At 53.8% G+C, this 16,652-nt stretch overlaps 1 pseudogene; it reads left to right on the plus strand.

Moving 5' to 3' along the window:
- The first annotated feature begins 1,037 nt into the window (after positions 1-1,037).
- On the plus strand, positions 1,038-14,370 carry LOC121852779 (annotated as a pseudogene).
- The last annotated feature ends 2,282 nt before the right edge of the window (positions 14,371-16,652 follow it).

A 16,652-nucleotide genomic window follows, 5' to 3' on the forward strand; every position in this document is an offset into this window, starting at 1 on the left:
GCCCCGCCCCATCTCCGTGCCCCCGCCCCCAGCTTGTTGCCCCACCCCTTACCGCCGTAACCCCGCCCCAACCCCGCGAAGCCCCACCTCCACCTCGTGCCCACGCCCCCTGCCGCCGTTGCCCCGCCCAGCCCCGCCCCCTGCCGCTGTAGCCCCGCCCAATACACCCCTAGCGGGGGAGAGATTCCCAGGCCTGGCTCTAGGCTGGAGAGCCGCCGACGAGGAGGGGGATAGGGAGTTGTTTTTAATGTAAAAGCTTTAAATTTAAATGTTTCTATTAAAAAACATCAGGGAATGTAACGATACGAAGGGAGAGTTTGAGGTGTTGTTCGAGGCTTTAGGCCTAGCTGTAGGCTTTAGGCCGCTGTGAGTTAAATTTTAATTTACAAGTTTTAATTAAAAGCTATCTCAGGGAATTATAAGGGAATGTTGCACTTGTTTAGCCAGGAAAGCCTCATTAATTTAAATGTTTTAATTAAAAGCTATCTGAGGGAATTATAAGGGAATGTTACACTTGTTTAGCCAGGAAAGCGTCACTGAGTCTAAAGGTTTTTGTAGGGTCATGCCAAGTGTTTGCAGTAGGGGGCGATGTTGCTACACGGACGGATGGAAAAACGGACGGACGATATAATCTACTAGCATAAGTACCCGGCGTTGCCCGGGTGAAAAATATATTTCTTAATAACCTTACATATATACACAGATGGGCTGCGACCCCTGCCCCCCCCCCCCCAGCCACGATCTCCTCGGCCGCTGTGCAGTAATATGTACGGCGGGGTGTCGAGGCCTAGTACCGTGCAGAGCCTCCGGCCTCGCCTAAATTGCCCACCCGGCTGAGGCTGGGTACGGGTGCCGTTCCCGCCCCCCCCCCGCGCTACAATAATACTGTCTAATCGCTATAATTTTATTATCTACCGACCCTATAATAGTAATTGCACACATTGGGGTGGGGGGGGAGTGAAGAGGACGTGAAACTTTGATGAATTTACCTCAGGTCGCGTGTTAATGCGTGCGCATATTTTTAACGGGAATTAAAAATGGCGTCCACCCCGCAGCGAATGCGTCGCTACCCGTTGCCAGGGGCAACCGCCGTGGAAAACCAAACGGACCAATCGTGTCTTGTAAATCCCTCAGATTTCGTCCAATGAAACTGCGTATGGTCTGGCGACACACAGACAGACAGACAGATTTGCGATTTTATATATATAGACTAGCAGAAGTACCCGGCGTTGCCCGGGTGAAAAATATATTTCTTAATAACCTTACATATATACACAGATGGGCTGCTACCCCTGCCCACCCCCCCCCCAGCCACGATCTCCTCGGCCGCTGTGCAGTAGTGTGGTGGGGTGTCGAGGCCTAGTCCCGTGCAGAGCTCCGGCCTCGCCTAGATTGCCCACCCGGCTGAGGCTGGGTGCCTGGGCCGTTACCCCCCCCCCCCCGCGCTACAATAATACTGTCTAATCGCTATAATTTTATTATCTACCGACCCTATAATAGTAATTGCACACATTGGGGTGGCGGGGGAGTGAAGAGGACGTGAAACTTTGATGAATTTACTTCAGAGTCGCGTGGTGGGTGTCGAGGCCTAGTACCGTGCAGAGCCTCCGGCCTCGCCTAGATTGCCCACCCGGCTGAGGCTGGGTACCTGGGCCGTTACCCCCCCCCCCGCGCTACAATAATACTGTCTAATCGTGATAATTTTATAATCTATCGACCCTATAATAGTAATTGCACACATTGTGGTGGGGGGGGGAGTGAAGAGGACATGAAACTTTGATGAATTTACGTCAGAGTCGCGTGTTAATGCGTGCGCATATTTTTAACGGGAATTAAAAATGGCGTCCACCCCGCAGCGAATGCGTCGCTACCCGTTGCCAGGGCAACCGCCGGACCAATCGTGTCTCGCAAATCCCTCACATTTCGTCCAATGAAACTGCGTATGGTCCGGCGACACACAGACAAACAGACACTCACACAGACACACAGACAGACAAATTTGCGATTTTATATATATAGATTGTAGGCTGGTCCACTTCGTTCCTACCAATATAAAGATGCCCCAGGTAGCCTCACACAGGCTACAGTTGCAAGTGCTGCTGTTAGTAGCGAGTAGCAGTACCTATGAAAAGGGTCGGTATCCAACACCACGCCCGGCCGCCTTTGTCTCTCCCCAGTGGCGATATTGAACTTCACAACGCAACACGGAGGCCTCGACTCTCTGTCTCTGTGCGTGACGTCAATTCACGGTGTCACAGCCACCCCCCGGGCATTGGTGACATGACGTCACGTAACCCGCAGTCGCGAGCAAATGACGTCATCCCCATCGTATTAAGGACACACCTCCCCGCCGCACAGGACCGACGACGTCACGTGCCGGGTAGGGGGGTCGGCGTCACTCGCGTCTCCCAGCGGCCCGCCAATAGTGGCGTGACGTCACGATCGCGGCGAGATTGACGACACGACGTCAAACCGGCGCGCGCCTGCCAGGGTGGGGGGGGGGTGTAGGGTGACGTCACCAAAGGGCTGGATGCAAGTGACGTCACCGCTACAAAGACAAAGATCCTCCTACCCGTACCCTGAGCGACGGTGACGTCACCGCGCGCCCGTGCCCAGGCCAGGTGCACTTCGAGCCCGATGGATGACGTCATATTATCGTCTCCAGCTAAAAACCCCCGCCCCGCACCCATTCATCCGAGCGTGACGTCACCCAGCCATCTTCGGCGCGATGACGTCACGCGCGCGGTGGTGCTGCGAGTGAGTGACGTCACCCGTTCCTTGTGCGAGACTCGCTGCGGTGAGCGGTGGTGAGGAATTCCCGGTGAGCGGTGGCGAGGAATCTCATCATCATCATCATCACGGTGACTAGGAGATGTTAACTACCTCGCCTGGTATGCAGGAGGTCGTGGGTTCGATCCGACCCTGACGCCTGCTGCTGTATATTTGGAGTTTGCGTGTCTCTCTCATCATCATCATCACGGTGGCTAGGAGATGTTAACTACCTCGCCTGGTATACAGGAGGTCGTGGGTTCGATCCCGACCCTGACGCCTGCTGCTGTATATTTGGAGTTTGCGTGTCTCTCTCTCTCATCATCATCACGGTGGCTAGGAGATGTTGACTACCTCGCCTGGTATACAGGAGGTCGTGGGTTCGATCCCGACCCTGACGCCTGCTGCTGTATATTTGGAGTTTGCGTGTCTCTCTCTCATCATCATCACGGTGGCTAGGAGATGTTAACTACCTCGCCTGGTATGCAGGAGGTCGTGGGTTCGATCCCGACCCTGACGCCTGCTGCTGTATATTTGGAGTTTGCGTGTCTCTCTCTCATCATCATCATCACGGTGGCTAGGAGATGTTGACTACCTCGCCTGGTGTACAGGAGGTCGTGGGTTCGATCCGACCCTGACGCCTGCTGCTGTATATTTGGAGTTTGCGGTCTCTCTCTCATCATCATCATCACGGTGGCTAGGAGATGTTAACTACCTCGCCTGGTTACAGGAGGTCGTGGGTTCGATCCCGACCCTTACGCCTGCTGCTGTATATTTGGAGTTTGCGTGTCTTTCTCTCATCATCACGGTGACTAGGAGATGTTGACTACCTCGCCTGGTATGGAGGAGGTTGTGGGTTTGATCCCACCCCTGACGCCTGCTGCTGCTGTATATTTGGAGTTTTACATGTATCTCACCGTGGTCAGCGTGGATTTATCTCTGGGTCCTCTGGTTTTTTTCCCCCCTCCACGTTCAGAGAGTATTTGGCGGAAAAATAAATGTCCACGGGATGAGCCACTTCGTCAATGAGCTGTCATCTGCGACGGCCGCAGGCGCTTGTGAGAAAGAGCTACCCATAGCTGGGGCCTTGCACCTGGTAACAAGGGAGCATCCTAGATTTGAAGTTTTCGTGACTGCAAGGATCCATACTCGTTGGTTCTTTCGGTAAAGTCACGTCGGTGAAAAAAAATAAGAATAAATTTAAATTCGATTTTTTTTTCTTTTTTTTTCACCTACGTGGCTTTACCGAAAGAACCCAAGAATATGAATCCTTGCAGTCACGAAGGCTTCAAATCTAGAAGTAAGGGAACATCGTTTAGTTTGGCTTAAAAAAAAAACTGCTTCAGCAGTTTTTTTGCTTGTGTTGCGATCGAAACGTCGTGATCCATTATTTTTCTACCTCCCTGACTCTACCGAAAGAAGCAAAGAGTATGAATGGCACAACGTTACTTAGGCTTCGGCGAGTGTGACCATGGCCGCCTGTTGTCCTAGTCCCCCATTCACCACGAGGCCTTGGCATTGCCAAACATAACCCTACCCGTTGTGTCAAACATGTAAAAGGAAGGAATTTCCGCCTGCCTCTCTGCGTGCCCCAGTGCCGACGCGGAACGGACGGACGGAGAGATGAAGATCTTCTGCCCGATCTGCAAGTGGCTCGTGGTCAGCCTGCCCGCCCTGGAGGACCACATGAAGCGGCACAGGGGGTGGACGGAGCCCACGCTCTTCCAGTGCCCCCACTGCCCGTTCAACACGGACACACTGAATGTCTTCATCGGCCACCAGGCGACGCACGACGCGCGCGAGTCTCACAAGTGCGCCAAGTGCGGCAAGGTGTTCATCGACGTCAAGGTCTTCCGCGAGCACCAAGCGGCGCACGCCGAGGAGAAGCCCTACAAGTGCACCGATTGCGAACTGGCGTTCAACCACTCGGAGGATCTTCACGAGCACCAAAAGACGCACGCCGGCGGCAAGCCCTACCACTGCACCGTCTGCGGGATGGAGTTCATGCGCGAGGTGCAGCTCTGCAACCACCAGAGGATCCACACGGGCGAGAAGCCCTACGGGTGTGCCACGTGCGGAAAACGGTTCGCTCTCTCGGGGACGCTCGTCATCCACAACAGGATCCACACGGGCGAGAAGCCCTACGGGTGCGCCACATGCGGAAAACGGTTTGCGCACTCGGGGACGCTCGTCATCCACAACAGGATCCACACGGGCGAGAAGCCCTACGTGTGCACCACATGCGGAAAGGCATTCGCCTACTCGGGGCCCTGAGCGTGCACAGGAGGACCCACATGGGCAAGAGACCCTACAGGTGCACGGTGTGCGCGAAGGCGTTCGCGTATCGGGGACCCTCTCCACGCACAGCAGGATCCACACAGGAGAGAGGCCGTACAGGTGCACGGTATGCGCGAAGACGTTCGCTCGCTCCCACACGCTCGTCGTCCACAAGAGGGTCCACACGGAGAGAGCGCCTGCGCCGTGTGCTGGAAGGCCTTCGCCGAATCGGGCGCGCTGAGCGCCCACAAGAAGATCCATGCGAGGGCGCCGAGGCGTTGACGCCGTCGGGCGGCTCCCCCGGCGCCGGAAGCGCGGACGCGGCGGACGGAGGGTGCGTGACGAGGCGGAAGCGTCGCGAGTGCATCGCGCGCAAGGTCGCGACGGCCGCCCTACCGGAACCACCTGACTCTGGGGGTGAGCGCGCGACTTTCCCCGGAGAGGCGGCGGCGAGCCCTCCTCCTCCCGCGCCCGCCGCGTTGGAAGAAGAACGCCGGGAAAAGCCCGCCGGCTTTGTCGGGACGCGCCCGCGGGTAATGAAGGCGGAGAGCGGAGGCGGAGGCGGAGACGTGTCCTCGGCGAAAGTGAAGGAGGAACGGGAAGGGGACGTCGGAGGCTTCGAGGCGTGGCCGGGGTGAAGGTGGAGCCCGCTGGCGAGGTTGTTCCGTGCCGCCTCCCCTCCCTGCCGATCGTGAAGCGGGAGCCCGAGGATTGCCAAGGGAGCGAGACGGAGCAGCGGGTAAAGTTGGAACGCGGAGCTCAGGACTCCTCCGTCTCCCTGTTGAGTGTGAAGCAGGAACCGGAGGAAATCCCCAGTTGAGACTCGGCTGAGGGGAAGGGGTCTAGTTAGAACTCGGAGCTCAAGATCGCTCGGTCTCCTTGTCGGTCGCGAAACGGGAACTGGAAGGATGAGGCCCTCGTTTGAGAAGCGATGTCGAGGTCGATGCGAACGACGTGGAGATGGGAGGAAGACGCCGGACAGCCATGGACCGCCGTTGGCGTGGAAGTATCGCTAAAGAATGGGGTCGAGACAAGAGGGTGGAGGGTGGATCACGTGGAGCAGAGGACAGACCCATTTCGATCTGTGCAGAAGCACCAGGAATGTGAGTGTGCGTGTCCGTGTGTGTATGGGGAGCGGTGGTGCAGCGGTTAGCACTACGCTGCGCTAAGAACCCGGCGACCCGAGTTCGATTCCCGCTCACGGCCAACACCGGGGACGATTATCTGAGCCTCCCCTAGGTCGACACAGCATGAAATGAGTACCTGGTGCGATGTGTAATCATTGTCGCTGGGGAGACAAAGGCGGCCGGGCGTGGTTGCTGGCCTTCATAGGTGCTGGCTAATGGCACTTGTCCAAACAGTCTGTTACGGGCTATACGGGGGATCTTTGTATTTTTGGCCTCCGCGGCCGATGCAAACATTTCCACATGGGACTGCCCAGCCACCCCTGGTGACAAAAACGCATTCAATTTTCTCTCTCTTGACCTCTCGATCTCTAAACACCACATATACTAAAATAATTCTTATTACCGGAACATTTGTCTGTCTTTTTTTTTTAAACTAAGATATCGGGGAGGGGGGGAGGGTGTTTTTAAGAGGGGTGGCCCCGTTTTGATTTTAGGGTATAGTTTTAGTTTTAATCACAGGGGGTAGTTTACTTAACAACTTCATTTCAACGAAATGTAAGTTACAAAAATTGAATGCATTTCTGAAACAAAATTGGACCAATACAGGAGAAATCTCTCAGCACAAGGTAAGATTTTTGTTGTAGGTACAGTAAATATTTATTAAGACTGTTAAGTGATTTGGCCGTTAAGCAACTATAGGAAATGCACGTCAAAATCTTAATCCGTTACGACAGGACCTAAAGTTAACCCTTTTTCACCCCAAAAAACGTACTTATGCAATATTTGAACGGTGGATATTAATACGTAAAGATACTACCAAAATCATGGGGACCTCCTTTGCCAGTGTAACGGGTTCCGGAGACACATGTAGAGGTAACTTCTTTATTACGATTCAACAGCACTCCAACAGTCCAACACTCCAACACTCCAACTCCCATCACTCCAACTCTCCAACTCTCCAACAGTCCTGATACTCTGTTACAGCCTAGGTTCACAGCCTAGGTACACAGCCTAGATACTCTACTCTGGCTACGCTCTGGAACTCGCCCTCACAAGGTCGTAGAGTCGGGAGTTCCAGAGTCCCACCACTGGCTCTCACAGCGTCCCAGGGTCCTCCGATGGCTGGTCTTGGGTCTTGGGTCTTGAGCTACGACTGGCCCTGATCGTCCAGGGAGCTCCCCTTTTATGCCCAATCTCCAACGAGGGGTGGGGCCGTGTGCGCCCCCAGATATCCCACAGAGCACACACAGCCCCCCCCTTTGGCGGCGCCAAGGGGATTAAGCGCCTGGGAACCCAACGCCTGACGCCAAGAGGCTTAAGTGTCTGACCCGCCTGGGAACCCACGCCTGGCGCCAAGAGGCTTAAGCGCCTGGCCCTCCCTGGGTCCCAGAGCCCCCAGCAGCCCCTCCCTTATGTCACTACACCAGTATCAGACATGATGCCTTGTAAAAGGTTTCAGTTTGGCGTTTTAACATCTTAACACAGCTGTTTTGTTGCCAAAAAAAGGGGAAAACCTATTCTCATACTACCAATAGTATGAACACATAACGTTAAAAGAAACGTGGTTAATGCATTAATGAATATTTACTGTACCTACAACAGCCCGTCGTCAACAGGGGAATGGTCGGTAAGCGAACACATTGAGCTCTATTGAGGCACTACACTACACTATACACTACTATACACTACACTATACACTACACAAGACAGACGAGACAAGATGGATATCGAGACGGAGACAAGACGAAGATAATGGCGGAGAAGAAGACGGAGATGAGAACAAAGGGCGAGATAAAGACGACGGAGACAAGATAGAGACAGAAACAAGATGGCGACGGAGACTCGTCTTCCATGGCGGCAGCAGCAGCAGCAACGTCACAGCGAGCAGTGACGTGGCTATGCCGTGCAGCAGGAATCCCGCGAGCTACAGAGGTGGAGCGCAACTGGGCGGGGCTCTGGGCGGGCTCTCTGTGTGCGGCTTTAGCGGTGGTGGGGGGTGGGGGAAGGTTTTTGCTGTCCAGGCACCGAAAGAAAAAAATAAGTGATATTTAAAAAAACTTTTTTAAAAACACGCTTTAATGAAATGTACCGTACTCGTAATGAAAGAACTCCACGACTCCATGAAGTGGCCCCGAAGTTTGCCGTAACGTAAGGGGCCGTGGTGATTTAACAGGCAACGTCAGTTTACCGTGGACAATTAGACACAAGCTGAAACATAACATTTCAAAAATAATATTTAAAATCTTTTTTACATTTTTCTGATCGAATATGTCATCAGTAACAGGACCCTGCGAGGTGGGCTGGTAGGAACGAAAAATTGAATGGCTATAATGAAATGAAATGGCAAAAAATGGCCGCCAATAAGTGGATGCCCCGTGGCCCCGCCCTCCACCCGCGTAACCCCGCCCCGTTCACCCGTGGCCCCATCTCGGTGTCCCCACCCCCAGCTCGTTGCCCCACCCCTTACCGCCGTAACCCCGCCCCAACCCCGCGTAGCCCCGCCCTCCACCTCATGCCCATGCCCCCTGCCGCCGTTGCCCCGCCCAGCCCCGCCCCCTGCCGCTGTAGCCCCGCCCAATACACCCGAGCGGGGGAGAGATTCCCAGGCCTGGCTCTAGGCTGGAGAGCCGCCGACGAGGGGGGGGGGGGGGGGGGGGTAGGGAGTTGTTTTTAATGTAAAAGCTTTAAATTTAAATGTTTCTATTAAAAACATCAGGGAATGTAACATTGTGAAACATTATCTCCCTTTCACACACGCGGGGGAACGATACGAAGGGAGAGTTTGAGGCCTAGTTCTAGGCTTTAGGCCTAGCTGTAGGCTTTAGGCTGCCGTGAGTTAATTGTTAATTTAAATGTTTTAATTATTTATGTACAAGCTTTAAATGTAAATGTTTCTATTTAAAAGCATCAGGGAATGTAACATTGTTAAACATTAACTCCCTTGCACACACGCGGAGGAACGATACGAAGGGAGAGTTTGAGGCGTTGTTCGAGGCTTTAGGCCTAGCTGTAGGCTTTAGGCCGCTGTGAGTTAAATTTTAATTTACAAGTTTTAATTAAAAGCTATCTCAGGGAATTATAAGGGAATGTTACACTTGTTTAGCCAGGAAAGCCTCATTAAGTTAAATGTTTTAATTAAAAGCTATCTGAGGGAATTATAAGGGAATGTTACACTTTGGAAACCTCATTTGCCAGTCAAAATATGATAATTGGTTTTTTACCCTTCTATCTGGCAACAAAACTGACACCTTTTTACAAGGAGTCATGTTTGCATAGACCGCAATACCAGCAGTCATAATACAAACAAAAGAACATAACTCTGATGAAGTGCACTGTCCTTGAAGTTGATTGGTCCACACCCGAAGACAGCTTTCCTTAGAGCCTAGTCTCACATGGGTTGGACCAGATGACGCCAAAAGGCACACAACTCAAAGACAATGCACCATCAGAGTATGAGAGCTCGGGCAAGCATCTACACTATGGAAACCTCATTTGCCAGTAAAAATATGATAATTGGTTTTTTACCCTTCTATCTGGCAACAAAACTGACACCTTTTTACAAGGAGTCATGTTTGCATAGACCGCAATACCAGCAGTCATAATACAAACAAAATAACATAACTCTGATGAAGTGCACTGTCCTTGAAGTTGATTGGTCCACACCCGAAGACAGCTTTCCTTAGAGCCTAGTCTCACATGGGTTGGACCAGATGACGCCAAAAGGCGCACAACTCAAAGACAATGCACCAAAATTACTGGCAAATGAGGTTTCCATAGTGTAGATGCTTGCCCTGAGCTCTCATATTCTGATGGTGCATTGTCTTTGAGTTGTGCGCCTTTTGGTGTTGCTACACGGACGGACGGACGGACGGAAAAACGGACGGACGATAACAGGACCCTGCGGGGTGGGCTGGTAGGAATAATACTTAGTACTGGTACAGGGATATCGACCGGGTATAGAGGAGTTAAAGAAAAAATTACTGTATTCTAGTGTAACGTTAATTAAAAGTGTTTGTTTTGACAAGAAACGCTGTGAGATTTAAAGACCCCCCAACACCAGCCTCAACACCACCCCCCACCACCACCACCCCACCACCCCCCACCACCACCTTCTGCACTAGGCCTCGCGAAGCCTGCCGCACTAGGCCTCGCGAAGCCTGCCGCACTAGGCCTCGCGCCGTGCTTTTCGTGCACAAATAAGGCGATTAAATGTATCTCGTCTCTGTGTTAATAAATGTTTCTTGTCTCTGTGTTAAAAAAACGTGCTGCGTTTCAGTAAAGTAATTTTTTTGAAACGTGCTGCGTTTCAGTAAAGTAATTTTGAAGCGAAGTTTAAAGTTTTGCCGTGATGCGCCGGAAGCGACGGCCATCTTGTTTAATTCACAGATCGCAGGGGGAGCGGGCGGCCATCTTGTCGGACAGGGTCATGCCAAGTGTTTGCAGTAGGGGGCGATGTTGATACACGGACGGACGGACGGACACATTAATCTATTGGTGGTCTGGTCCACTTCGTTCCTACCAGTATAATCTATTGTAGGCTGGTCCACTTCGTTCCTACCAGTATAAAGATGCCCCAGGTAGCGTCACACAGGCTACAGTTGCAAGTGCTGCTGTTAGTAGCGAGTAGCAGTACCTATGAAGGGGGTCGGTATCCAGCACCACGCCCGGCCGCCTTTGTCTCTCCCCCAGTGGCGATATTGAACTTCACAACGCAACACGGAGGCCTCGACTCTCTGTCTCACAGCCCCCCCCCCGGGCATTGGTAACATGACGTCACGTAACCCGCAGTCGCGAGCAAATGACGTCATCCCCATCGTATTAAGGACACACCCCCCCGCCGCATAGGACCGACGACGTCACGTGCCGGGTAGGGGGGGATGGCGTCACTCGCGTCTCCCAGCGGCCCGCCATTAGTGGCGTGACGTCACGCTCGCGGCGAGATTGACGACACGACGTCAGACCGGCGCGCGCCTGCCAGGGTGGGGGGGGGGTAGGGTGACGTCACCAAGGGGCTGGATGCAAGTGACGTCACCGCTACAAAGACAAAGATTCTTCTACCCGTACCCTGAGCGACGGTGACGTCACCGCGGCGCCCGTGCCCAGGCCAGGTGCACTTCGAGCCCGATGGATGACGTCATATTATCGTCTCCAGCTGAAACCCCCGCCCGCACCCATTCATCCCGAGCGTGACGTCACCCAGCCATCTTCGGGCGCGATGACGTCACGCGCGCGGTGGGGCTGCGAAAAAGTGACGTCACTCGTTCCTTGTGCGAGACTCGCTGCGGTGAGCGGTGGTGAGGAATTCCCGGTGAGCGGTGGCGAGGAATCTCTTCATCATCATCACGGTGACTAAGAGATGTTGACTACCTCGCCTGGTGTGCAGGAGGTCGTGGGTTCGATCCCGACCCTGACGCCTGCTGCTGCTGTATATTTGGAGTTTGCGTGTCTCTCTCATCATCATCACGGTGGCTAGGAGATGTTGACTACCTCGCCTGGTATACAGGAGGTCGTGGGTTCGATCCCGACCCTGACGCCTGCTGCTGTATATTTGGAGTTTGCGTGTCTCTCTCATCATCATCACGGTGGCTAGGAGATGTTGACTACCTCGCCTGGTATACAGGAGGTCGTGGGTTCGATCCCGACCCTGACGCCTGCTGCTGTATATTTGGAGTTTGCGTGTCTCTCTCATCATCATCACGGTGGCTAGGAGATGTTGACTACCTCGCCTGGTATACAGGAGGTCGTGGGTTCGATCCCGACCCTGACGCCTGCTGCTGTATATTTGGAGTTTGCGTGTCTCTCTCTCATCATCATCACGGTGGCTAGGAGATGTTGACTACCTCGCCTGGTGTGCAGGAGGTCGTGGGTTCGATCCCGACCCTGACGCCTGCTGCTGTATATTTGGAGTTTGCGTGTCTCTCTCATCATCATCACGGTGGCTAGGAGATGTTGACTACCTCGCCTGGTATGCAGGAGGTCGTGGGTTCGATCCCACCCTGACGCCTGCTGCTGTATATTTGGAGTTTGCGTGTCTCTCTCTCTCATCATCATCACGGTGGCTAGGAGATGTTGACTACCTCGCCTGGTTGCAGGAGGTCGTGGGTTCGATCCCGACCCTGACGCCTGCTGCTGTATATTTGGAGTTTGCGTGTCTCTCTCTCTCATCATCATCACGGTGGCTAGGAGATGTTAACTACCTCGCCTGGTATACAGGAGGTCGTGGTTCGATCCCGACCCTGACGCCTGCTGCTGTATATTTGGAGTTTGCGTGTCTCTCTCTCTCATCATCACGGTGGCTAGGAGATGTTAACTACCTCGCCTGGTATGCAGGAGGTCGTGGGTTTGATCCCACCCTGACGCCTGCTGCTGCTGTATATTTGGAGTTTTACATGTATCTCACCGTGGTCAGCGTGGATTTATCTCTGGGTTCTCTGGTTTTTTCCCCCCTCCACGTTCAGAGAGTATTTGGCGGAAAAATAAATGTCCACGGGATGAGCCACTTCGTCAATGAGCTGTCATCTGCGACGGCCGCAGGCGCTTGTGAGAAGAGCTACCCCATAGCTGGGGCCTTGACACCTGGTAACAAGGGAGCATCCTAGATTTGAAGTTTTCGTGACTGCAAGGATCCATACTCGTTGGTTCTTTCGGTAAAGTCACGTCGGTGAAAAAAAATAAGAATAAATTTTAAATTCGATTTTTTTTTCTTTTTTTTTTCACCTACGTGGCTTTACCGAAAGAACCCAAGAATATGAATCCTTGCAGTCACGAAGGCTTCAAATCTAGAAGTAAGGAACATCGTTTAGTTTGGCTTAAAAAAAAACTGCTTCAGCAGTTTTTTTGCTTGTGTTGCGATCGAAACGTCGTGTAAAAGAGTATGAATGGCACAACGTTACTTAGGCTTCGGCGAGTGTGACCATGGCGCCTGTTGTCCTAGTCCCCCATTCACACGAGGCCTTGGCATTGCCAAACGTAACCCTACCCGTTGTGTCAAACATGTAAAAGGAAGGAATTTCCACCTGCCTCTCTGCGTGCCCCAGTGCCGACGCGGAACGGAACGGAGCGGAGATGAAGATCTTCTGCCCGATCTGCAAGTGGCTCGTGGTCAGCCTGCCCGCCCTGGAGGACCACATGAAGCGGCACAGGGGGTGGACGGAGCCCACGCTCTTCCAGTGCCCCCACTGCCCGTTCAACACGGACACGCTGAATGTCTTCATCGGCCACCAGGCGACGCACGACGCGCGCGAGTCTCACAAGTGCGCCAAGTGCGGCAAGGTGTTCATCGACGTCAAGGTCTTCCGCGAGCACCAAGCGGCGCACGCCGAGGAGAAGCCCTACAAGTGCACCGATTGCGAACTGGCGTTCAACCACTCGGAGGATCTTCACGAGCACCAAAAGACGCACGCCGGCGGCAAGCCCTACCACTGCACCGTCTGCGGGATGGAGTTCATGCGCGAGGTGCAGCTCTGCAACCACCAGAGGATCCACACGGGCGAGAAGCCCTACGGGTGGCCACGTGCGGAAAACGGTTCGCTCTCTCGGGGACGCTCGTCATCCACAACAGGATCCACACGGGCGAGAAGCCCTACGGGTGCGCTACATGCGGACAACGGTTTGCGCACTCGGGGACGCTCGTCATCCACAACAGGATCCACACGGGCGAGAAGCCCTACGTGTGCGCACATGCGGAAAGGCATTCGCCTACTCGGGGGCCCTGAGCGTGCACAGGAGGACCCACATGGGCAAGAGACCCTACAGGTGCACGGTGTGCGCGAAGGCGTTCGCATATCCGGGGACCCTCTCCACGCACAGCAGGATCCACACAGGAGAGAGGCCGTACAGGTGCACGGTGTGCGCGAAGACGTTCGCTCGCTCCCACACGCTCGTCGTCCACAAGAGGGTCCACACGGGAGAGAGCGCCTGCGGCGAGGGCGCCGAGGCGTTGACGCCGTCGGGCGGCTCCCCCGGCGCCGGAAGCGCGGACGCGGCGGATGGAGGGTGCGTGACGAGGCGGAAGCGTCGCGAGTGCATCGCGCGCAAGGTCGCGACGGCCGCCCTACCGGAACCACCTGACTCTGGGGTGAGCGCGCGACTTTCCCCGGAGAGGCGGCGGCGAGCCCTCCTCCTCCCGCGCCCGCCGCGTTGGAAGAAGAACGCCGGGAAAAGCCCGCCGGCTTTGTCGGGACGCGCCCGCGGGTAATGAAGGCGGAGAGCGGAGGCGGAGGCGGAGACGTGTCCTCGGCGAAGTGAAGGAGGAACGGGAAGGGGACGTCGGAGGCTTCGAGGCGTGGCCGGGGGTGAAGGTGGAGCCCGCTGGCGAGGTTGTTCCGTGCCGCCTCCCCTCCCTGCCGATCGTGAAGTGGGAGCCCGAGGATTGCCAAGGGAGCGAGACGGAGCAGCGGGTAAAGTTGGAACGCGGAGCTCAGGACTCCTCCGTCTCCCTGTTGAGTGTGAAGCAGGAACCGGAGGAAATCCCCAGTTGAGACTCGGCTGAGGGGAAGGGGTCTAGTTAGAACTCGGAGCTCAAGATCGCTCGGTCTCCTTGTCGGTCGCGAAACGGGAACTGGAAGGATGAGGCCCTCGTTTGAGAAGCGATGTCGAGGTCGATGCGAACGACGTGGAGATGGGAGGAAGACGCCGGACAGCCATGGACCGCCGTTGGCGTGGAAGTATCGCTAAAGAATGGGGTCGAGACAAGAGGGTGGAGGGTGGATCACGTGGAGCAGAGGACAGACCCATTTCGATCTGTGCAGAAGCACCAGGAATGTGAGTGTGCGTGTCCGTGTGTGTATGGGGAGCGGTGGTGCAGCGGTTAGCACTACGCTGCGCTAAGAACCCGGCGACCCGAGTTCGATTCCCGCTCACGGCCAACACCGGGACGATTATCTGAGCCTCCCCTAGGTCGACACGGCATGAAATGAGTACCTGGTGCGATGTGTAATCATGTCGCTGGGCAGACAAAGGCGGCCGGGCGTGGTTGCTGGCCTTCATAGGTGCTGGCTAATGGCACTTGTCCAAACAGTCTGTTACGGCGGGACTTATTTATCGGCACCCCACAACGTAGCCAACCGTGCTAATTGGAGGTGCGATGTGTAGCGCGGCAGTTATTTAAAAAGAATTGGCCTCCGCGGCCGATGCAAACATTTCCACATGGACTGCCCAGCCACCCCTGGTGACAAAAACGCATTCAATTTTCTCTCTCTTGACCTCTCGATCTCTAAACACCACATATACTAAAATAATTATTATTACCGGAACATTTGTCTGTCTTTTTTTTAAACTAAGATATCGGCGAGGGGGGGAGGGTGTTTTTAAGAGGGGTGGCCCCGTTTTGATTTTAGGGTATAGTTTTAGTTTTAATCACAGGGGGTAGTTTACTTAACAACTTCATTTCAACGAAATGTAAGTTACAAAAAATTGAATGCATTTCTGAAACAAAATTGGACCAATACAGGAGAAATCTCTCAGCACAAGGTAAGATTTTTGTTGTAGGTACAGTAAATATTTATTAAGACTGTTACGTGATTTGGCCGTTAAGCAACTATAGGAAATGCACGTCAAATCTTAATCCGTTACGACAGGACCTAAAGTTAACCCTTTTTCACCCCAAAAAACGTACTTATGCAATATTTGAACGGTGGATATAATACGTAAAGATACTACCAAAATCATGGGGACCTCCTTTGCCAGTGTAACGGGTTCCGGAGACACTTGTAGAGGTAACTTCTTATTACGATTCAACAGCACTCCAACAGTCCAACACTCCAACACTCCAACTCCCCAACACTCCAACTCTCCAACTCTCCACAGTCCTGATACTCTGTTACAGCCTAGTTCACAGCCTAGGTACACAGCCTAGATACTCTACTCTGGCTACGCTCTGGAACTCGCCCTCACAAGGTCGTAGAGTCGGGAGTTCCAGAGTCCCACCACTGGCTCTCACAGCGTCCCAGGGTCCTCCGATGGCTGGTCTTGGGTCTTGGGTCTTGAGCTACGACTGGCCCTGATCGTCCAGGGAGCTCCCCTTTTATGCCCAGTCCCCAACGAGGGGTGGGGCCGTGTGCGCCCCCAGATATCCCACAGAGCACACACAGCCCCCCCTTTGGCGGCGCCAAGGGGATTAAGCGCCTGGGAACCCAACGCCTGACGCCAAGAGGCTTAAGTGTCTGACCCGCCTGGGAACCCACGCCTGGCGCCAAGAGCTTAAGCGCCTGGCCCTCCCTGGGTCCCAGAGCCCCCAGCAGCCCCTCCCTTATGTCACTACACCAGTATCAGACATGATGCCTTGTAAAAGGTTTCAGTTTGGCGTTTTAACATCTTAACACAGCTGTTTTGTTGCCAAAAAAAGGGGAAAACCTATTCTCATACTACAATAGTATGAACACATAACGTTAAAAGAAACGTGGTTAATGCATTAATGAATATTACTGTACCTACAACAGCCCGTCGTCAACAGGGGAATGGTCGGTAAGCGAACACATT

This window comes from Callorhinchus milii, unplaced genomic scaffold, assembly GCF_018977255.1.
Source record: "Callorhinchus milii isolate IMCB2004 unplaced genomic scaffold, IMCB_Cmil_1.0 Scaffold1283, whole genome shotgun sequence".
Lineage (NCBI taxonomy): Eukaryota > Metazoa > Chordata > Chondrichthyes > Chimaeriformes > Callorhinchidae > Callorhinchus > Callorhinchus milii.